The sequence below is a fragment of the Heterodontus francisci genome, chromosome 2, assembly GCF_036365525.1.
Source record: "Heterodontus francisci isolate sHetFra1 chromosome 2, sHetFra1.hap1, whole genome shotgun sequence".
In the NCBI taxonomy this organism is placed as follows: domain Eukaryota; kingdom Metazoa; phylum Chordata; class Chondrichthyes; order Heterodontiformes; family Heterodontidae; genus Heterodontus; species Heterodontus francisci.
This window is the reverse complement of record NC_090372.1, coordinates 214866518-214890004: the sequence shown is the minus strand read 5'-3', so window position 1 is coordinate 214890004 and position 23487 is coordinate 214866518. Positions and strand designations below refer to the sequence as shown.

The 23487-nt window shown below is 43.7% G+C and overlaps 1 protein-coding gene across 1 annotated transcript in view; it reads right to left on the bottom strand.

Annotated features, from left to right (window-relative positions):
- The window catches only part of LOC137351119 (protein lifeguard 1-like), a 75997-nt gene extending 52961 nt beyond the window's left edge, over positions 1-23036 (bottom strand). Inside the window, exon 1 of the mRNA XM_068015745.1 lies at positions 22847-23036. The gene's annotated coding sequence lies outside the window, so the exon portion shown is untranslated. The remainder of the gene's footprint in view (positions 1-22846) is intronic.
- Between the last annotated feature and the right edge of the window lie 451 nt (positions 23037-23487).

The window sequence follows — 23487 nt, the reverse complement described above, 5'->3', positions numbered from 1 at the left end:
ATTCAATGACCCCGCCTCCACCACCGTCTGAGGCAGAGAATTCCAAAGTCGCACGACCCTCAGAGAAAAAAATTCTCCTCGTCTCTGTCCTAAAAGGGCGACACCTAATTTTCAAACAGTGGCCCCTCGTTCTGGACTCACCCACAAGAGGAAACATCCCCTCCAGATTTACCCAGTCAAGGCCATTCAGGATCTTATATACTTCAATCAAGTCTCCCCTCACTCCTCTAAACTCCAGTGTAAACATGCCCAGTCTGTCCAACCTTGCCTCACAAGGCAACCAGCTTATTCCAGTTATCAATCTCATAAACCTCCTCTGAACTGCCTCCAAGGCATTCACATCCTTCCTTAAATAAGGAGACCAAAAATGCATACAGTATTCGAGATTTGGTCTCGCCAATGCCCTGTATAACTGAAGCATAACATCCTTACTTTTATTTTCAATTCCTCTTGTAATAAAGGATAGCAGTCCATTAGCTGCCTTTATTACTTGCTGTACCTGCATATTAACTTTGTGACTCATGCACTAGAACACCTAGTTCCCTCTGTACCTCAGAATTCTGCAGTCGCTCTCCGTTTAAGTAATAGTCTGCTTTTTTATTCTTCCTGCTCAAGTGAACAACTTCATATTTTCCCACATTATACTCCATCTGCCAGATTTTTGCCCACTCACTCAAGTTATCTATATCTGTCTGCAACTTCCTTATGTCCTCTTCACAACATTCTTTCCCACCTAGCTTTGTCAAATTTAGCTACCATGCCATCGCTCCCCTCATCTAAGTCATTGATATGAAAATTGTTAAGTGTTGAGACCCCAGCACAGACCCGAGGGACTCCACTCGTCACATCCTGCCAATCAGAAAAGGACCCTTTTATGCATACTCTGTTTTCTGTCAGCCAGCCAATCTTCTATCCATGCTAATATGTTACCCCCGACAACATGAGCTCCTACTTTGCGCAATAACCTTTTATGTGGCACCTTGTCAAATGCCTTTTGGAAATCCAAGTACCTTATGTCAACCAGCTCCCCTTTATCCACAGCGCATGTAACTCCTTCAAAGAACTCCAATAAATTGGTTAAACACGATTTCCCTTTCAAAAGAACCATGTTGACTATTCCCGAATACCTTGAGTTTTTCTAAGTGCCAGCTGTAGCCTCCTTAATGATCAATTCTAACACCTTCCCCACGAAAGATGTCAAACTGGCTCAAAGTTGGCCTGTTTTCTGTTTCCCCCACTTCTTGAATAGAGGTGTTATATTTGCTACTTTCTAATCTGATGGAACCTTTCTAGAATCTAGCGAATTTTGAAAAATTACCAGCGCATCTTCTACCTCATTAGCCACCTCTTAAGACCCGAGGATGAAGGCCCTTCAGGACCCAGGGACTTGTCAGCCCACAGCTCCATTAGAGTTATAGAGTTATGCAGCACAGAAACAGGCCCTTCGGCCCATCGTGTCCATCAAGCACGTATCTATTCTCATCCCATAGCCTTGTATGCTATGGCATTTCAAGTGCTCATCTGAATACTTATTAAATGTTGTGAGGGTTCTTGCCTCTACCACCCCTTCAGGCAGTGTGTTCCAGATTCCAACCACCCTCTGGGTGAAAACAATTTTCCTCAAATCCCCCCTAAATCTCCAGCCCTTACCTTAAATCTAGGCCCCCTGGTTAATGACACCTCCACTAAGGGAAAAAGTTTCTTCCCATCTATGCCCCTCAATTTTGTATACCTCAATCAGGTCCCCCCTCAGCATTTTCTGCTCTAAGGAAAACAACCCTAACCTATCCAGTCTCTCTTCATAGCTGAAATGCTCCAGCCCAGGCAAAATCCTAGTGAATCTCCTCTGCACCCTCTCCAGTGCAATCTCATCCTTCCTATAGTGTGGCGACCAGAACTGTACACAGTCCACCAGCTGTGGCCCAACTAGCATTTTATACAGCTCCATCATAACCTCCCGGCTCTTATATTCTATGCCTCGGCTAATAAAGGCAAGTATCCCATATGCCTTCCTAACCTCCTTATCTACCTGTGCTGATGCCTTCAGTGATCTATGGACACGTACACCAAGGTCCCTCTGACCTTCTGTACTTCCTAGGGTCCTACCACCCGTTGTATATTCCCTTGCCTTGTTAGTCCTCCCAAAATGCATCACCTCACACTTCTCGAGGTTAAATTCCAGTGGCCACTGCTCTGTCCATCTTACCAGACCATCTATAGCGTCCTGTAATCCAAGGCTTTCCTCCTCACTACTTACGACACCAATCAGTTTGGTCAGTACCGCTTCCCTGGTGATTGTAATTTCATCAAGTTCCTCTCTTCCTTCCACCTCCTGATTTATAGCTGTTACTGTTGTTGGGAAGATGCTGAAAACTATTAAAGTCGTAACATTGCAATTGGAAAAGCATAGTATGATTAGATCAAGTCAGCATGGCTTCACTAAAGGAAAATGCTGTTTGACAAATTTTAGTTTTTTGAGGTGGTAACTAGTATGCTAGATAAAGGGAAACCAGTCGATGCAGTTTACCTGGTTTTCCAAAAGGCATTAGATAAGATGCCACAAAAAAGATTAATAGGCAAGATGAGGGCTCATGGTGTTGGGGGTAAACATTTGCACGGATAGAGGATTGATTAACTGACAGGAAGCAGAGAGAGCATAAATGGAGCATTTTCAAGTTGGCAGGCAGTGAATAGTGGGGTGTTGCAAGGATCAGTGTTGGAGCCTCGGCTATTTGCACTCTTCATTAATGACTTGGATGAAGAGACAGAGTAATTCATGTAAAGCAAAATACTGCAGATGCTGGAAATCTGAAATAAAAACAAGAAATTCTGGAAGTACTCAGCAAGTCTGGCAGCATCTGTGGCGAGAGACGCAGAGTTAATGTTTCAGGTCAGTGACCCTTCATCAGAACTGGCAAATATTAGAAATGTAATAGTTTTTAAGTAAAGCAGGGGTGGGGCAAGAGATAACCAAAGAGAAGGTGTTGAAAGGACACGGTCACAGAGAATAACTGACCAGAAGATCATGCAGCAAAGGCAAACGGTATGTTAATGGTGTGGTGAAAGACAAAGCGTTAGTATAGAGAGGGTTTTATTTTTTGTTGTTTTTCTTTTTTCTTAATTTTCTTTTATTTATTTTAATTTAGTTTGCTTCTACTGTGCCTACCCACTTTTTTTTCATGTGCGCGCGTTGGTCCAGGGCTGTTCATTTTTTTGTCAATTAACACCCTCTCTGCACTAATGCTTTTTCTTTCACCACACCATTAACATACTGTTTGCCTTTGCTCCATGACCTTCCAGCATTTCTTGTAATTAATGTAATGTAAGCTTGCTGTTGATACAAAGCTCGGTGGAAAGGTAAGCTGCTGGGAAGACAGAGGCTGCAAACAGATACAGACAGGTTGTGAGTGGCAACAAGATGGCAAATGGAGTATAATGCAGGGAAGTGTGAAGTTGTTCACTTTGGTCGTAAAAATAGAAAAGCAGAACAGTTTCACACCTTTTCAAAAATAATCAGGTGTTGATGTTCAGAGCAACTTGGGTGTACTTGGACAAGGAATGCACAAAGTTAACATGCAGGTGCAACAGGTTCTTAGCAAGGCAAATGGCATGTTGGCCTTTACTACAAGGGGATTGGAGTACAGGAATAAAGAAGCCTTACTAAATTGTACAGGATGATGCGACCGCACCTGGAATACTGTGCGGTTTTGGTCTCCACATTTAGGAAAGGATATATCTACACTGGAGGTGGTGCAGTGAAGATTTACTAAATTGGTCCCCGAGATGAGGAGCTGTCCTATGATGAGAGGCTGAGTAAACTGGGCCTATATTCTCTCGAGTTTAGAAGAATGAGAGCCGACCTCATTGAGACATACAAGATTCTGAAAGGGTAGAAGCTGAGAGATCGTTCCCGCTGGTTAGGGAATCTAGAACATGGGGACAGAGTCACAGGATAAGGGCCCAATCATTCAGGACTGAGATGAAGAGAAATTACTTCACTCAAAGGGTTGTGAATCTTTGGAATTCTCTACCCCAGAGGGTTGTGGATGCTCCATCATTGAATACATTTAAGGATAGAAAGACTTTTGGTCTCGCAGTGAATCGAGGGATATGGGGAGCAGGCAGCAAAGTGGAATTGAAGCCCAAGATCAGCCATAACTGTACTGAATGTCGGAGCAATCTCAACAGGCATATGGTCTACTTCTGCTGCTACTTCTTGTGTTCTTGTCCTTGTAACATTCGTTAATGGGAACAGTTTTTCCTTGTGTAACATAGTTAAGCCTGTCATAATCTTGCACATTTCTATTAAATTGCCCCTCAATCTCCTTTGTTGAGAACAAACCCAGCTTTTCATGCAGTATGGCAATATGGGTGGAGCTCAGGAATAGGAAGGGTGCAGTCACGATGTTGGGGGTTTACTACAGGCCTCCCAACAGCCAGCGGGAGGTAGAAGAGCAGATATGTAGACAGATTTTGGAAAGATGTAAAGGTAACAGGGTTGTAGTGGTGGGTGATTTTAACTTCCCCTATATTGACTGGGACTCACTTAGTGCTAGGGGCTTGGATGGGACAGAATTTGTAAGGAGCATCCAGGAGAGCTTCTTGAAACAATATGCAGCTAGTCCAACTAGGGATGGGGCCATACTGGACCTGGTATTGGGGAATGAGCCCGGCCAAGTGGTCTAAGTCTCAGCAGGGGAGCATTTCGGGAACAGTGACCATAATTCCATAAGTTTTAAGGTACTTGTGGATAAGGATAAGAGTAGTCCTCGGGTGAAGGTGCTAAATTACGGGTAGGCTAATTATAACAATATTAGACAGGAACTGGAGAGTTTAGATTGGGGGCTGCTGTTTGAGGGTAAATCAACATCTGACATGGGGGAGTCTTTCTAAGTCAGTTGATTAGAATCCAGGACCAGCATATTCCTGCGAGGAAGAAGAATAAGTTTGGCAAGTTTCGGGAACCTTGGATAACGAGGGATATTGTGAGCCTCGTCAAAAAGAAAAAGTAAGCATTTGTAAGGGCTAGAAGGCTGGGAACAGACAAAACCCTTGAGGAATATAAAGAAAGTAGGAAGGAACTTAAGCAAGGAGTCAGGAGGGCTAAGAGGGGTCATGAAAAGTCATTGGCAAACAGGATTAAGGAGAATCTCAAGGCTTTTTATATGTATATAAAGAGCAAGAAGGTAATCAAGGAAAGTGTTGGCCCAATCAACAACAGAAGAGGGAATCTATGTGCGGAGCCAGAGGAAATGGACGAGGTACTAAATGAGTACTTTGCATCAGTATTCAAAGATAAGGACTTGGTGGATGATGAGTCTAGGGAAGGGAGTGTAGATAGTCTGGGTCATGCAGTTATCAAAAAGGAGGTGGTGTTGGGCATCTTGCAAAGCATTAAGGTAGATAAGTCCCCAGGGCCTGATGGGATCTACCCCAGAATACTGAGGGAGGCAAGGGAAAAAATTGCTGGGGCCTTGACAGAAATCTTTGTATCCTCATTGGCTACAGGTGCCGTCCCAGAGGACTGGAGAATAGGCAATGTTGTTCCTTTGTTTAAGAAGGATAGCAAGGATAATCCAGGAAATTATAGGCCGCTGAGCCTTACGTTAGTGGTAGGGATATTATTAGAGAGGATTCACTCCCATTTGGAAACAAACGAACTTATTAGCGAGAGGCAGCATGGTTTTGTGAAGGGGAAGTCGTGTCTCACTAATTTGATTGAGTTTTTTGTGGAAGTGACAAAGAAAACTGATGAAGGAAGGGCAGTGGATGCTGTCTATATGGACTTCAGTAAAGGTCCCACACGGCAGACTGGTCCAAAAGATGAAGTCACACGGGATCAGAGGTGAGCTGGCAAGATGGATACAGAACTGGCTCGGTCATAGAAGACAGAGGGTAGCAGTGGAAGGGTGCTTTTCTGAATGGAGGGCTGTGACTAGTGGTGTTCCGCAGGGATCAGTGCTGGGACCTTTGCTCTTTGTAGTATATATAAATGATTTGGAGGAAAATGTAGCTGGTCTGATTAGTAAGTTTGCGGACGACACAAAGGTTGGTGGAGTTGCGGATAGTGATGAGGATTGTCAGAGGATACAGCAGGATATAGATCGATTGGAGACTTGGGCGGAGAAATGGCAGATAGAGTTTAATCCGGACAAATGTGAGGTAATGCATTTTGGAAGATCTAATACAGGTGGGAAGTATACAGTAAATGACAGAACCCTTAGGAGTATTGACAGGCAGAGAGATCTGGGCGTACGGGTCCACAGGTCACTGAAAGTGGCAATGCAGGTGGATAAGGTAGTCAAGAAGGCATGCGGCAGGCTTGCCTTCATTGGTTGGGGCATACAGTATAAAAATTGGCAAGTCATGCAGCAGCTGTACAGAACCTTAGTTAGGCCACACTTGGAATACTGCGTGCAATTCTGGTCGCCACACGACCAGAAGGACGTGGAGGCTTTGGAGAGGGTACAGAGGAGGTTTACCAGGATGTTGCCTGGTCTGGAGGACATTAGCTATGAGGAGAGGTTGGATAAACTCGGATTGTTTTCACTGGAACGACGGAGGTGGAGGGGCGACATGATAGCGGTTTACAAAGTTATGAGTGGCATGGACAGAGTGGATAGTCAGAAGCTTTTTCCCAGGGTGTAAGAGTCAGTTACTAGGGGACATAGGTTTAAGGTGCGAGGGCCAAAGTTGAGGGGATGTGCGAGGCAAGTTCTTTACACAGAGGGTGGTGAGTGCCTGGAACTTGATGCCGGGGGAGGTGGTGGAAGCAGGTACGATAGCGACGTTTAAGAGGCATCTTGACAAGTACATCAATAGGATTGGAATAGAGCGATATGGTCCCCAGAAATGCAGATGGTTTTACTTTAGACAGGCATCAAGATCGGCGTATGGCCTGTTCCTGTGCTGTACTGTTCTTTGTTCTAACCTTGTAACTAAATTCCCCAATGATCCATTCTGGTAAAAGTGTGGCAACTAAACCTGGCACAGTAGTCTAGTTGGTGCCTAGCTAGAGCTTTATAAAAGATTCAGCATAACTTCCCTGCTTTTATACTCAATGCCTCTATTTATAAAGCCCAAGATTACATATACTTTGTGTGACATCCACCATTTCGGAAGTCACATGATCAAAGCCATAATGCAGATGTTGACTAATCAGGGCAATCAATCATTCTGCAACAGACCTGGACACGTGCAAGGAAAGACCCAGTGATGGAGAGCTTTGGGAACTACAGTTCCAGAGTCAACAACCCACCCCCCCAAGCATGCTATAATTATCATTAGTTTTGTTCAGGTTTTGCAAGTCCATCGGAAGTTTGTGGCTGTGTAACGAGCTCACCTAGATATTTGCTGTTTTTGTATAAGGAGTTAAAATTGATAAGTGGAAGGTGATTAATGATCTGGTTCTATGATGCATCACCTTATGAATTTCTATCGACTGAGTAGAGAATACAGGTGGAAAGCAAAATACTGAAGCAGCTGCCTCTGCTAAGTTGCAAATTATGGGTTACCATTTTAAAAGGTAGAAAAATACATTTTAAGCACGCAATATATACCTAGAAACAGATTTTTAGCCAATTTTGGTTTTAGGCTATTAGATCTGGTGCCCATTTATGAAATCAAGATTTGCTGTCGCATGGTAATAGTTACAACACATTATATTCAATGATTCTATCGTTAACTGTTGCAGATTACCAGAAAATGTAGGTTTTATGCAGAGAAATGCCAGCTGTCATCTGTTTGTTCACCTAGTGATTATTCATGATATTTACATAAATTCTGTCAGTACATGAAATGTATTTTATTAATTATTTGCTTTGCAATGAAATGTTTTGGTTTGCTTTAATCTGCCCTGGGTGATTACCCAGGCCACATGGTTAAGATGAATAAATCAAATGAACTTTGTTGCACAAGCTCTTCGGAATTTTAGGACACTTCAGTCTTCACACTCTGATTCTATCCATGCAGAATTTGAGTTACTGTTTATGGTGCTTAAATAAATGACTTTTTCAATTACATGTAATTCTAGAATTTTGGGAGATTATAGCATGGTATATATCAATGGATAATTAGTGATATGGAGAATACTTTCACTAATCGTGTTTCATTTCAGTTTTCCAAAAATGCATTCTGGGCAAATGCATATATAGGTACCAAAACTTGGGCAAGAGGAAGTGAGTTATGGTGATGAGGCACACTGTCACATTTTTTTAAAAAAAGGCTGAAATTTAAAATGCAAACCAGTATCTGGTCAGCTGAAGCCTGGAGATTAGGCAAATAAGGGAGCTGCGTTCTAGATGGAAGTTGGAATATACATTAATGGTATAGTAATTGGCATGTTCAGTGCTGGGGTGACAGCGACATGGTGGTAATGTAACAGGCTCAGTATTCCAGAGACCCTGGGATCAAGGAGTCAATCCCACCATGGTAGCTAGTAGGATTTTAAATTCAATTAATTAATTATAGGGGAGGCAGTGGCAGTCACTAGACTAGTAACCCACAGCCCCAGGCTAATGCTTTAAATTCAGATCAGAATTCAATAAATAAATCTGGAATTTAAAAAAAAAGCTTGTCTCGTGATCGTGAAACCATTGTCGATTGTTGTAAAAACCATCTGGTTCACTGACATCCTTTGAGGAAGGAAATCTGCCGTCCTTACCTGGTCTGGCCTACATGCGACTCCAGACCCACAGCAAGGTGGTTGACTCTTAACTGCCTCTGAAATGGCCGAGCAAGTCACTCAGTTGTATCAAACCGCTACAAAGCCTAAGAAAAAGAATGAAACCAGGTGGAGCACTGCACCCAGGCAGTTGGGCAGTTCACCCAGGCACTGCAAACGAAAACAGCAAACCCTGCAAAGTCCTCCTTATTAATGCCTGGGGGCTTGGGCCAAAGTTGGAGAGCTGTCCCACAGACTAGCCAAGCAACAGCCTGACATAGTCACTCTCACAAAATCATACCTTGCAGACAATGTCCCAGACACCACCATCACCATCCCTGGATATGTCCTGTCCCACCAGCAGGATAGACCCACCAGAGGTGGCAGTACAGTGGTTATATAGTCAGAAGGGAGTTGCCCCGGGAGTTGTCAACTTTGACTCCAGACCCCATGAAGTCCCATGGCATCAGGTCAAACATGTGCAAGGAAACCACCTTCTGATTACCGCCTACTGCATACCCCACCCCACCTCCCTCCCTCAGCTGACAAATCAGTGCTTCTCCATGTTGAGCACCAATTGAATGAAGCACTGAGGGTAGCAATAGCACAAATTGTTCTCTGGATGGGAGGTCTTAAACATCTGTCACCAAGACTGGCTCAGTCACACCACTATGGGTGGCACAGTGGTTAGCACCGCAGCCTCACAGCTCCAGGGACCTGGGTTCAATTCTGGGTACTGCCTGTGTGGAGTTTGCAAGTTCTCTGTGACCGCGTGGCTTTTCGCCGGGTGCTCCGGTTTCCTCCCACCGCCAAAGACTTGCAGGCGATAGGTAAATTGGCCATTGTAAATTGCCCCAAGTGTAGGTAGGGAATATGGGATTACTGTAAGGTTAGTATAAATGGGTGGCTGTGGGTCGGCACAGACTCGGTGGGCCGAAGGGCCTGTTTCAGTGCCGTATCTCTAAATAAATAAATATTTACTGAGCTGGCCAAATCCTAAAGGACATAGCTGCTAGACTGGGTCTGCGGCAGGTGGCGAGGGAAAAATCTACTTAACCTTGTTCTCACCCATCTACCTGCCACACACGCGTCTGTCCATGACAGTACTGCTAGGAGTGACCACCGCACAGTCCTTGTGGAGATGAAGTTCCATCTTCACATTGAGGGTACCCACCTTTCTGTTGTGTGGCACTATCATCGTGCTACATGGGATAGATTTCGAACCAATCTAGCAACTTAACTGGGCATCCATGAGGTGCTCTGGGCCATCAGTAGAAATGCATTCAACCACAATCTGTAACCTCATGGCCCAGCATATCCCCCACTTTACCATTACCATCAATCCAGGGGACCAACCCTGATTCAAAGACGAGTGCAGGAGGGCATGCCAGGAGCAGCACCTGGCATACCCAAAAATGAGGTGTCAGTCTGGTGAAGCTACAACACAGGACTACTTGCGTGCCAAACAGCGAAAACAGCATGTGACAGACAAGGCTAAGCAATCATACAACCAACAGATCAGATCGAAGCTGTGCAGTCTTGCCACATCCAGTCGTGAATGGTAGACAAATAAACTGACTGGAGGAGGAGGCTCCACAAACATCCCCTTCCTCAATGATGGAGGAGCCCAGCACATCAGTGCAAAAGACAAGGCTGAAGCATTTGCAACAATCTTCAGCCAGAAATTCCGAGAAGATCCATCTTGACCCCCCTCCTGAGGTCCCCAACATCACAGATGCCAGTCTTCAGCCAATCTGATTCACTCCCAATGATATCGTGTAACAGCTGAAGGCACTAAATACTACAAAGGCTATGGGCCCTGAAGACTTGTGCTCCAGAACTAGCTGCACCCCTTGCCAAGCTGTTCCAGGACAGCTACAACACTGGTATCCACCCAGCAATGTGGGAAATTGCCCAGGTATGTCCCGTGCACAAAAAGCAGGACAAATCCAACCCAGGCAATTACCGCCCTATCAATCTTCTCCCTATCATCAGCGAAGTAATGGAAGGTGTCGTCGACAAGTCAGGTGTGTGATGGAGTACTCTTCACTTGCCTGGATGGGTGCAGCTCCAACACTTGAGAAGCTCAACACCACCATCCAGAACAAAGCAACCCACTTGATTGGCAACCCATCCACCACCTTCAACATTCACTCCCTGCAATACCAACGCACAGTGGCAGCTGTGTGTACCATATAGAAGATGCACTGCAGCAACTCACCAAGCACCTTCCAAACCCGCAACCTCTACCACCTAGACAGACATCCCATGAATAAAAAAAATTCAAACGGGCTTAGTTTGAATTCTTAAAAAAAACATTGAATAATCACTTTTTGTTCATTTTTTTAACTTTAATTCATAACATTGGATTTTAATTTTATACTTGAGACAGAGTAATCACTTGGATGCAATAGCTAAGAGTGCAATCACCCTTTTGTATGCCACACCAGCAAGTCAACACGTTCAGAAGAGGAAAGGTACCAAAGAGAGGAAAATAAAATTTCCCTACGTGTCTCTTAAGGCACATGGATAATTGCCCAAAAGTGAAACTTAAAATAGTTTATCCAAAAATAAACAATCCACAACTCCCAGAGATCCTAATATTCTCCACACAAACTTTACAGAAATGATGCCAGTGAGTTTACACAATTGCAAAAGTAATGGGTCAGTAGGAGCACAATGCTGTGCCCAATAGCAGCACTGCATACTTGCTACTCACCTGCATGATATCCAAGTGCTTCTTGATAGACCAGGGGAGTTCTGGACTCAAACACAATGTTTAAAATTAAGCTGATTTTACAGTGATGGCAGTCAATTGTTTGTGAAGATTCCAGCAGTAAAACATTCAAGTCGTGTAAAAAAAAAAATTGCAGTTTCAAAATAGTACCGAATTACTTAACACTTTATCCCCTATAAGTGGCAGTTAATAGCCACTAAGGGCCTCTTCTCACCTCCACCTCAATTCTGTGGAAGGCAGAGGAGCCATCCGCCAGAGGGAGATGCTGCCAGGTAAAGTCTGGTGACCTCCTAGTGGGGTTGGGGAGGGGGCTCCCTCCTTTGGGGGCAATCAAGGGCCCCCAGATCCCAACCCCCCACAACACAAACATTGCCACCTTTCCCCCAGGAAGCCACCTCTCCCCACCCTGTCGCTGCAGCCTGCCTGAATGGCGCCAGCAACACCAACCCCACTCACCTGTGCCAGGATCTTCTCCAGTCTTCCTGCAGCACCGGCCGTCGCCATTGCTCCCAGTGGTGCTGCCGGCCCTCCAATAGGCCGGCAGCTCTGGAGATGAGAGCTCAACCCTTAAAGGGACAGCATCCTTGATGGCAGGCTGTTAATTGCCTGCCTGCTGTCAAATGGCTTCAAGGGTCTGACAGAGGACACCCCCTGCCTTCCAACCGACACCAGGACCACCACCCACCGCCCCCCCCACCTGCCAGAATAAAATGCAGCAAGCAGGTAACAGTGCAGCCTTTGCTGGACAACTTTCAATGAACAAAAGAAGCTGCTTTACGGCCCTGAGCTCGGAGAAGCAGAATCCAGCACACATTTCAGAAATCCAATGCACTTCCCTCCCTGAAGTAAACTCTCAAACCTGAAGATCCGCAGTAGTTGACTGATTGCATGCAATTAGATCGGTGTTTGAGAGACTTGCCAATAATGAACAGAACTCAACTCTATTGTGCATTACAGAAAACAAACTTCAAGAATGTATAGGCAAATTGTCCAGGTTTTAGCAGCAGGTTGCTAAACAAAACCTGGTGATTTGAACAGAGACTCAATTCCATTTGAGGTGGTTGAAAAATCTTTCTTCAGGTTGAACAGGGCCGTACACTGACAGACGTCAGACTGCACTGGGGCTGTTCAATGCTCAAACATATAAAAATGAGCAGCTAGTTCACAGATCAGTGACACAAACATCTGAACAGAAGAGAAACAATACTCACAGCAACCACTTAACCTTTCTAAATTCAGCTCAACAGGGACTGCGGGACAAATAAGTAACATTCTAGGTTTGAATGGCAGCTGGACCAAATTGAGGGAGAATGGATCCAAAAACGTATTTGGGACATAAAGAGTTGGCAACAAGATTTTCTTATTAATATATTCTTACTTTGTTAATCCAAACAGCACCTCTATATTTTCACAGCGCCATCCTAAAAACCAGAAGTTTCAAATTGGCAGATGTGTGAAGGTGTCCTTCTAAAGTTTGATGCTACTTTCTAATTCACATAAATTAAAAAATAGTTTTTCTCCCCCACCACTCCCAACATCTGTGCTAGCTACTGATCAGCCTTCTCTACTTCAGGAGTAGGTGCAGGCTTCGCTGAAATCCCAACTTACATTTCTATAACCCTTTACAAAAATATTTTACAGCATTTTTAGAGTAAATGCACACAGTTGATGTTGAACACAACAGAAGCTTGGCTGGAGGGGATTTTAGGAGGCTTTTAAAAGCACAAACTTAGTGGGAACATAAGCCACAAAGTTTGGAGAAGAGGGAATGGGGAATGATTCAGTATCAGAACAGCAAATGAGGAGAAAGCAGCAATAACATCAGGAAATGTACAGCTAAAGGTAAGATTGCAGGGGGACCATGTCAGGATTTGAAGAGCTCAAAATCAATTTGCTGTCGCACAGAGAGCAAGCAGATTTTGACCTGAGCCGGGGACATGGAGTTGCTTTATGTAGAAATGAAACATGGCACAAGATCTGAGATTTGTGCAGTGGAGAAGTTGAGCCTCAAGATCACAATGGTGTAGATTAAAGTGCCAATAAGACCTTTCAGATGTCTTATATAAATGCAAGTTCTTTCTTCCCTATAGGGGAGGAGAACAAAAACAGTAAATGTGGGAAATACTGAGCATATCAGGCAGCATCTGTGTAGGTTTTAGAAAAAGTGTTAACATTTCAAGTCGATGACCTTTTATCAGAAATGGAAAAAATTTAGAGATTAGAAAGCTTTAAGCATAGAGGCAGGGAAATGGGGATAGTGGGAGGGGAAAGAACATGGAGGGCTGTGATAGAATGGAAGGCAGGAGAGATTAAATGACAAAAGGGATGATGGTGTAAGATGAAAGATGATGGTATGGGGCAAGTAAAGGAACAGACTTTAGAGGTGTAAATCAAATAATCAGAATCATTAACAGCTGCCATCTGAAAAAATGAGGGCAATGGTTATGATGTGAAATGGCTGAACTTAATGTTGAGTCCGGAAGGCTGTAACTTGCCTAATCAAAAGGCAAGGTACTGTTCCTCGAGCTTTTGTTGAAGTGTATTAGAACAGTGGCAGAGGCAAAGGACAGAGAGGTCAGAGTGGGGAAAACAGAATTAAAACGACAGGTTGGAAGAAAGAGCAACTCATCCAGTTGGAAAGTGCAGTGACAGATGTGGAAATGAATGGATCTAGAAAACGCGCAGGAAGTGGGAAATGAAATGCTACCTCCCACTGGACACTGCAATTCACGTTATTACTTGAAAGGGACCATGCACCATTGCATGCGGTTTCTTGGAGATAAATATACTTATAGTTGAAGTCGGTCTGATGAACAAAGATTTTGTGCCAAAGTAGTGCTTTAAGTCAGAATACTGAATAACTGCGGACTATAAAGCACCATAGCCCATTTAATCATTGAATTAAATCAAGCTGCACAAAGAAATACTTTACAGAAATACTTAAGACTTGTAAAACATTGATGTCTCTGGGCAAGAGTTGCCAGTGAGCTCAATGCATTTAGTGCAGCCAGCAATATTATAGATTCATAGAGAAATACAGCACTGAAACAGGCCCTTCGGCCCACCGAGTCTGTGCCGACCAACAACCACCTATTTATACTAATCCTACATTAATCCCATATTCCCTACCACATCCCCACCTTCCCTCAATTCTCCTACCACCTACCTACACTAGGGGCAATTTGCAATGGCCAATTTACCTATCAACCTGTAAGTCTTTGGCTGGAGTGTTAGGGAACAATTTACATTGATCTCAGGTGTTCCACAATATCCTGTGTCATGGGGAGGTGGTGAATAGTGCTGCTTCAGCAGATGCCTGTGAAAAACAACCTCTTTTAGTGGGTCTCTGATTCCTTCAGAAGCATTGCTTCCTTTACTGTGCTGTCGTTAGTGGCTGCCCTGTCACTGATCAAAGCAAATTATACATAATATTCAAACCGGAAACCATGCAGAAGAGTCATTTTTTTGGAGGGGTAAAAATCCAGGGGGGGGGGGGGAAGAGAAACAAAAGAACCATATGAGTTTACAGCACAGAATGGCAGCTCTTGTCTAAAATAATCCAAAACTAATTCCACTGCATTGTTCTATCCTCATAGGCCTGTATCATTTCTCCCCTTAAAAAAAAATCTCTGCCTTAGCTACTCACTGTGGTAAATTATTACATGCTCATCTCACTCAAAAAAATCACTGATTCAGGTCCCACAACCAACATTTGAGCACATATACCAGGCAAACACTTCAGGTATAATACCAAGGGAGCGCTGTCCTTCTGATCAGTTCAGGTGAACACAAAAGAACCCATGGCACTATTTAAAGAGCAGGGAGTTAAGTGTTCTTGTTAATATCTGTCCCTTAAATGACATTACCAAAACCAATTATCTGCTAATTTTTCTCACTGTTTTTCATAGGACCTTACGGTGCACAAATTGGCTGCAGTGTTGACTAAAGGATACAGCATTTCAAAAGTAATTTATTGACTGCGGTGTTTAGGACATCCTGCAAAAGACACTTCATAAATGCACGTTCCTTTTGTCTTTACTAAAGAACATATCTAAATTCTCTCTCCTTACTCCCAATGACAAGGTTAGATTGATCACCCCTCATCAACTGACTTTCCATCCAGACAAGAGTGCCCAGATAGCTCAGAAATAAGCAGTCTTACACACCAAGTAAAATGAACATGTTTGTAAGAAGTAAATGGGCAAGATACAAAAGGTTTCCATTAACCATATCCCTATTGATTTATCCAGTCACCAATGTTAGAAAACCAGTTTAATAAAAGCAAAATACTGTGGATGCTGGAAATCTGAAATAAAAACAAGAAATGCTGGAACCACTCAGCAGGTCTGGTAGCATCTGTGGAAAGAGGAGCAGAGTTAACGTTTCGGGTCAGTGACCCTTCTTCGGAACTAGCAAATATTAGAAATGTCAAAGGTTATAAGCAAGTGAGCCAGGGGTGGGGCAAGAGATAACAAAGGAGAAGGTGTAGATTGGACAAGGCCACATAGCTGACCAAGAGGTTAACACACCATTAACATACTGTTTGCCTTTTCTCCATGACCTCTTGGTCAGCTATGTGGCCTTGTCCAATCTACACCTTCTCCTTTGTTATCTCTTGCCCCACCCCCGGCTCACTTGCTTATAACCTTTGACATTTCTAATATTTGCTAGTTCCAAAGAAGGGTCACTGACCTGAAACGTTAACTCTGCTTCTCTTTCCACAGGTGCTGCCAGACCTGCTGAGTAGTTTCAGCATTTCTTGTTTTTATATTAGAAAACCAGTTATTGTTAAATGCATGTCTTGTAGCCCACAGTGAGACAACGGAGCTTTTATTGTTGACCAAGCAAGGTGGGTGGGGGAAGAAAGGTAAAATGGGAGTTGAAATGTGATAAGCAAAAATAATGATGCGGCTGATCCAAAAGATTGCAACGAATAACCTAGAGCACAATTCAAGGTACTTGCATTTTGCAGCATCTTTCATTGGTTCAGAAAATCCCAAAGCCCTTTACAGCCAATGAAATTCTTTTGGAGTGAAATCACAGTTGCAATGTCGAAAACGCAACAGCCAATTTACATAGAATATACAGCAAAGAAACAGGCCTTTCAGCCTAAATAGTTTGAAATGTTTAAACTCCACATGAATCCACTACCATTCTATCCACTTGTCTACTCCCTTTTCTCTTATGTACTCATCTAATTTCTTTGAGAGAGTTTCTAAGCTATTTATTTCAACCAAATTCTCACCCCTCTTCATAAAGAATATTTTTCTAATTTGCCTATTGGGTTTATTAGTAACTATTGTGTATTTATGGACCCTAATTTTGGACTCTACCACAAGTAGAGACACTCTCTCTCCACATCTACCCTGTTCAATCCATTCATAATTTTAAAGCTCTCCATCATGTCACCTCTAAGTCTTTGTTCGCAAACAAGTCCATGCCTGGTCAATCTTTCCCAACAGTGGTAATATGTCAGCTCTGGTACAATCCTTATATATATTTTTTTTCAAATGAGCTTTCTCCAGTACTTCTCTGTCTTTTTTATAATATGGAGATCAGACAGTGCACAGTACTCAAGTGCGGCCCGACCTGGGTCCTATGCAAGTTTAACATAACTTCGTGAAACTCTGCTATGTGCAAATTCCACAATCAGCAATGAGATATGAGTAGCTAATCTGATGTTTAGTGACCGTGTTGAGATATAAATACTTGTCAGGACACCAGTGAGAACTCTCCACTCTTCTTCAAAATCGTGCCACTCGAAAGGGCAGACAGGCCCTCAGGTTACCGCCTCATCCAACGGACATTAATGCAGATGCAAAAAGAGGTGCTCATCCTCTACCTCTGATTTTAAGATCATTGTATATAAAGAAATGCAAACACATGATGTTCCTTCAAACCTGCAGTGAACCAATGGTTCAAAGACCTGCAAACCTTTAACTCTGCTGTTTGTTAAAAAATCCACTTGCTTCAGAATGGGTACAATGAGTCAGTGTCAGGTATTCTAGATTTATAACAATATTGAGACAGGTTCAATGCTCATCATGAATTTTTCTTTTTCATTTACTTCAGACATGGGCATTCACATGCCACTGGCCAAAAACAGATCATTTTAAGATGGCAGAAAGAAAGTTTCCTATAGAAACTGTTTCAATAAGGCATTTATGAAACGTAGCAGATTCTGTTGATAGGCATACTGTATGGAGGTGGGTAGCACGAAGTAAAGGCCAGCTACCCGACTCAAACCTGATGGGACCCAATGACATGCGTCAGGTTCAGGTCGCACTTCCGGGTCCGGCACTCAGGCTCAGGTCATGTCAGACACACTTCATCACAACCTCAGGTAAGTGGTTCCACTGTTAATTTACTTTTTGGGCTTGAAAGGTTGTTTTCTTCTAGTTATTTTAAGCTTGTGCAGATCAGGAAAGTGAAAAATGGAAAGGAGGTGAATGGATGGTCGGGTCGGGCACGGGAACAAAATAGGAAGGACTCGGGCCGGGTCGGGCTCGGATGTGGTTCTGTCGGGCTCGGGTCGGGTTTAATTTGCAGACCCGAGCCAGCCTTTAGCACCAAGACATCTGGAGACAGTAAAGCAATTCCAAGACTTAACAACTTGTAGTTATATAGTGCCCTTAACATAAAATATCCCAAGGTTCTTCACAAGAGCATTATAAAAACACTATCTGACACAGAGCCACATAAGGAGATTAGGTCAGATGACCAAAAGCTTGCTCAAAGATAGGTTTTAAAGGAGTGCCTTGAAGCAGAAAAGTGGAGTGAGAGGTGAAGAGACACAGGGAGGGAATTCCAAAGCTTAGGACTTAGGCAACTAAAGGCACGGCCAGCAATGGTGCAGCGATTAAAATCGGGGATGCTCAAGAGGCCAGAATTAAATTTTAAAAGTAGTTAAAAAGATACAAGTTCAGTCACTGTAGCTGCAAAGGTAAGAATCATAGAATGGTTACGGCACAGGAGGAGGCCATTTCCATCGAGTCTGTACCAGCACTGTGCAAAAGCAATTCTGCTAGTCCCACACCCCATTCCTACCAGGCAACCGTGCATATTTATCATCTTCAGGTGCTTATCCAAGTTCCTTTTAAAAGCCACAACTGAATCTGCCTCATCCACCCCCTCAGACTGTGTATTTCAGATCCTAACCACTCACTGCATAAAAAAGTTCTCTCATGTCACCTATCACCTTAAATCTGTGGTCTCTGGTTCTCAACACCTCCAAGGGAACAGTTTTTCGGTCTACTTTGACTAGATGCCTCGTGATTTTGAAAGATGATTTTGGAAAAGGGTGGAAAATGGTCAGCCGATACAATGGTAAATATTAGAAATACGTTCCTGGCAACAAGAAATTAAACAGCATTCAACAAAGAAAATTAATCCTTTAATGCCGTTTTAGCTTTTTCACAGTCAAGCTAAAGTTGCCAACAGCAATGAGCACTAGCCCACACCCACTGTGAATTGAGATAAATTGACATTTGGCATATTTCTCCCATGCAGACATAACTCGTGTGCATAGCTAGAAAAAAAATGTCTTGATTACTGGAAGGACAAGATTGTTTAGTATAAAGGGCATTAAAAGCGGCCACCCTAGACAAAGACATAATCTGCATTCTGGTGCATTGCATTACATCACTTTACTGTGCAGGCCTGCAGTTTAACATGGACTGGAATGGATTATCACAGGTCAGACATATTACAACTAGAAGATCTCCCCTAAATTAACAAAGGACAAACATACATTACGATCAAAAAAGGGCTGCAGGAAAAATATCTTTCATCTTTGAGAACTGGTGCAATGGACTGAAGGTTCGTAAAGGAAAATAAAATAGCCAGAAGAATTATTGATTTCAGAAATAAGGGCCAGAGCAAAAAGCACTAGTTCGGTCACTGTGTGTAGTTTTGTACGACTCAATCGACATTAAAACATAGAATGTTTACAATATAGGTTCACCAGGATTATTCCAGGGAAGGGAAACTATAATTACAAGGATAGATTTAAGATTCTGGGAATAGATTCACAGCAAAGGTTTAATTTTTGAAATTATGCACGACTTTGATGGAGTGAATAGGGACTGGATTTAATCAATTTAAAAGTTACTAAATGTGGATAGGGATCAAAAGAAACCTCAAGATTTGTGGAGCACAGAACTGTTTGCAACAGCAACTTTCATTTATATAGCACCTTTAACAAAATATCCCAATGCACTCCACTGGAGCAATCATAAAATCTGACACCAAACCACGCAGGAGTTATTAGGACAGATGACCAAAAGTTGGTCAGAGACAAGTTTTAAGGAGTGTCTCAAAGGAGAGAGGGGTAGAGAGGTTGAGGGAAGGAATTCCAGAGTTTAGGGCCTAGGCAGTTGAAAGCATTTGATGCAGCAATTAAGATGGGGACCTGCATGAGGCCAGAAATGGAGGAGCACAGAAATCTAGAGGGGACAAAGTCATTGAGGGTCAGAGTCATTTTCGATATAGACGACCATTCGGCCCATTGAGTCCATGCAGCTCTCAGCAAAGTAATCTAGTCAGTACCACTCAAGCCTTGACCCCCAAAACCCTGCAAGTTTATTTCCTTAAAGTGCCCATCCAATTTCCTTTTGAAATTATTGATTGTCTCCACTTTCACCACACTTGTGGGCAGCGGGTTCCAGGTCATTACAACTAACTGCATAAAAAGTTCTTCCTCACATCCCCCCTGCATCTCTTGCCCAAAATCTTCAACCTCTGTCCCCTAGTCCTTGTACATCAGTTTATAGGAGCATTCCTCTCTTGTCTAACTTATCTAAGCCTGTCAATCTGTACACCTCTATTATATCTCCCCTCAATATCCTTTGCTCCAGTTTTTCCAACCTAGCCTTGTAACTAAAATCCACCATCCCCGAAACCATTCTGGTAAATCTCCTCTGCACCCTCTCAAGGACTCTCTTCCTTCCTAAAGCATCCAGGACTGGATGCAATACCGTAGTTGAGGTCAAACCAGAGCTTTATAAAGGTTCAGCATAACTTCTCTGCTTTTGTACTCTATGCCTCTATTTATGAAGTCTAAGAGCCCATGTGCTTTGCTAACCACTCTCTCAACATGTCCTGCCACCTTCAAAGATCGTTGCACATACACCCACCCCTGGGCCCCTCTGCTCCTGCACACTCTTTAGAGCTGTGCCATTAAGTCTACATAACTTCATCCTATCCCTTCTGATGTAACACTTCACACTTGTCTGCATGAAATTCCATCTGCCACTTCTCTGCCCATTCTGCCCGCCTATGTCCTGTTGACCTTTCATCAACCTGAAACATTAACTCTTTCTCCCTCCACAACTGCTGCCAGAATTGTACAAAATTGAGGCAGACACAACATCTTCGGTCTTCCCAATATCGAGTTGAAGGAAATTTCTGCTTACCGAACAAGCAGCATGATAATTCAGTGGATGTTGAAGAGTCATGAGAGTTGGTGGTAAGGTAGAGCTGGGTGTCATCACTGCACATGTGGAAACTGATTTTTTTTGGACCATGTCACCAAGGAGCAGCATATAGATGAGAAATAGATGCTTGGGGACTCTGGCAGCAACAGTGCAGTTGATTCCCTGGCTACGACTGGATTGACAGAAACCAAGGAGAGGCACTGGAAGAGGATGTGTGGTAAACCATGTCAAAAGCTGCAGACTGGCTGAGAAGGATAGTTTACCATGATCAGTCAGTCCCAAAAGATGTCACCTGTAGCTTTGAAAAGGGCTGTTATAGTGCTGTAGTGGAAACCTGAAGGGTTTGCCAAATAGACTTGTGGGAAAGATGGGCACAGATTTGGGGGGCAAAAATATTAGTTTAGAGATGTCAGTTGAGATTTTGATAAAGTGCCAAACTATTTAAACTCACTCAGGTGCCAGTGATTGGCACTTATCAAATTCACCATCAGTACCCAGCAATCAGCACATGCTTGTGTATACATACTCTGATTCTCAATCTATTAGCTCCACAATAATTATTTCAAAGACTGTTAATAAGAATACAAGGAGTGAGGGTTCGTTAACATATATACATAGCTGGGTGGTCTGGTTAATTCAAGGGGAGTACTATGGACTACATGCAAAAGTGGATGCATGAGCTACATTATGACTGTGGAAAGTCAGCACCTGTGACTTTTCCATGAACTGGACAACATAGGAGATTTAATGCTGGAAACTTTCAAATAATCTATTATCCACCAAAAATTATCTCATTAAGGCAATGAATCAAAGTGGCAAGCTGTCAACCTGTGGTAAATGTATCACACTGTCAGATACAGATAACTGCATACACACTTATTTAAGAAACCGTCTGCAACAGATGCTGGTGCAATTTAGAAGGTACTACATTGGTAAACCAACATCATCTGCCACACACAAGCATTTATAATATTGAACTTCTCACTCTTCAATGAGAACGAGCACTTGGCCATTTAAAAAATAAATAAATCTGGTCCCCAGGCCTCCACCAAAATTGTTCCAATATACCCAGACATTTCTCCCATGAAATGCTTGGCCTCTGATCATAACCATACCCATAACCCCCTCCAGCCCCCAAACTCTCCTGAACAGGGTCAGCACCTGGATTGTGTCCTTGAATAAACAAGGCATGGGACCATACAACAAGCAGTGGAACATAAACTTGAAATCAGTGATCTGAATTCTAAATGGAAATCGCAGATAAATGATCAGTAAAACCACAAAGTTAAACAGCAACATATTCACACAATGAGAATTTAAAAGGCCTGACTGCCTACAAAGACAAACTATAAATGAAAATAATTTTAATATTCCGAGAAATGGCAGAAAGGCCATTGTCATGCTAGAAGGGCTAAACACAATTTTAATATTCTACCATGCAGATACTAATTTAAAAAAAGACACTGTTGGGGGCAGCAAGAGTTCAGTACAGTCCATTGGTTCCCCGAAAACATATGTTTGAGGAAGGCACAGGCACCAAATGCAGGGAGATAAATCTTGGCAAAGCTGCACCTACCCAAACAGGCTGATGGCGCCGGCAGGAGACTGCATTGACAGAAAAGGCTGTGGTGTCAGCAGTGAGGCTGCAGCCACCATCCTGTCAATCTTCATAAAACAACAAACCAACTGATCTTTCTCATCACCCGCAGATTTCCAGAAAGCCGCAGCTTTTCCTCCTCCTCTAAACACGGTTTGAGAATTAACAGCAACTCCTCCTAATCCGCTCCTCGCCGCCTCTGACGCACCAAAAAATTACCACCGGAAAATTTTTTCAAAAACGGAATAAAAATTATATAACCTTGTTTTTTTTAACTGTTACTTTGACTTCATTTACACGTCATCACCTTCATTTGGTTGATATATTTTCCGTCAAATCTCCTGCCAATTAAAATAGCTTTTGAAATTATAAAACCCGGGCTCGGTGAAATGAGGTTGGAGGCCGCCGTCACTCACCGCCAATTAGGGACAGTTGGTTGTTGTTTTTTCCGTCCGCTCTCCGGTGCTGCAGCCGGCTCCTCCGCTCGGTGTCCGCTCTCCGGTGCTGCAGCCGGCTCCTCCGCTCGGTGTCCGCTCTCCAGTGCTACCGCCGGCTCCTCCGCTCGCCGCTTCCCGCCCACTCGCGGCCCCACTCCAAGCTCCGCCTCCCGACCAAGCCGCTCGGTCACGTGCTGAAAGCGTCAGTGATCCGCGATTCACCGCCCGGCCGGCAGGGGGGGAAGTGGAAGAGGAAGGGGGGAAGTGGAAGAGAAAGGGGGGAAGGGGGGAAGGGGAAGAGAAAGGGGGGAAGGGGAAGAGAAAGGGGGGAAGGGGAAGAGAAAGGGGGGAAGGGGAAGAGAAAGGGGGGAAGGGGAAGAGAAAGGGGGGAAGGGGAAGAGAAAGGGGGGAAGGGGGGAAGGGGAAGAGAAAGGGGGGAAGGGGGGAAGGGGAAGAGAAAGGGGGGAAGGGGGGAAGGGGAAGAGAAAGGGGGAAAAGGGGGGAAGGGAAAGGGGGGAAGGGGGGAAGTGGAAGAGAAAGGGGGGAAGGGGGGAAGGGGAAGGGGAAGGGGAAGGGGAAGGGGGGAAGTGGAAGGGGAAGGGGGGAAGTGGAAGAGAAAG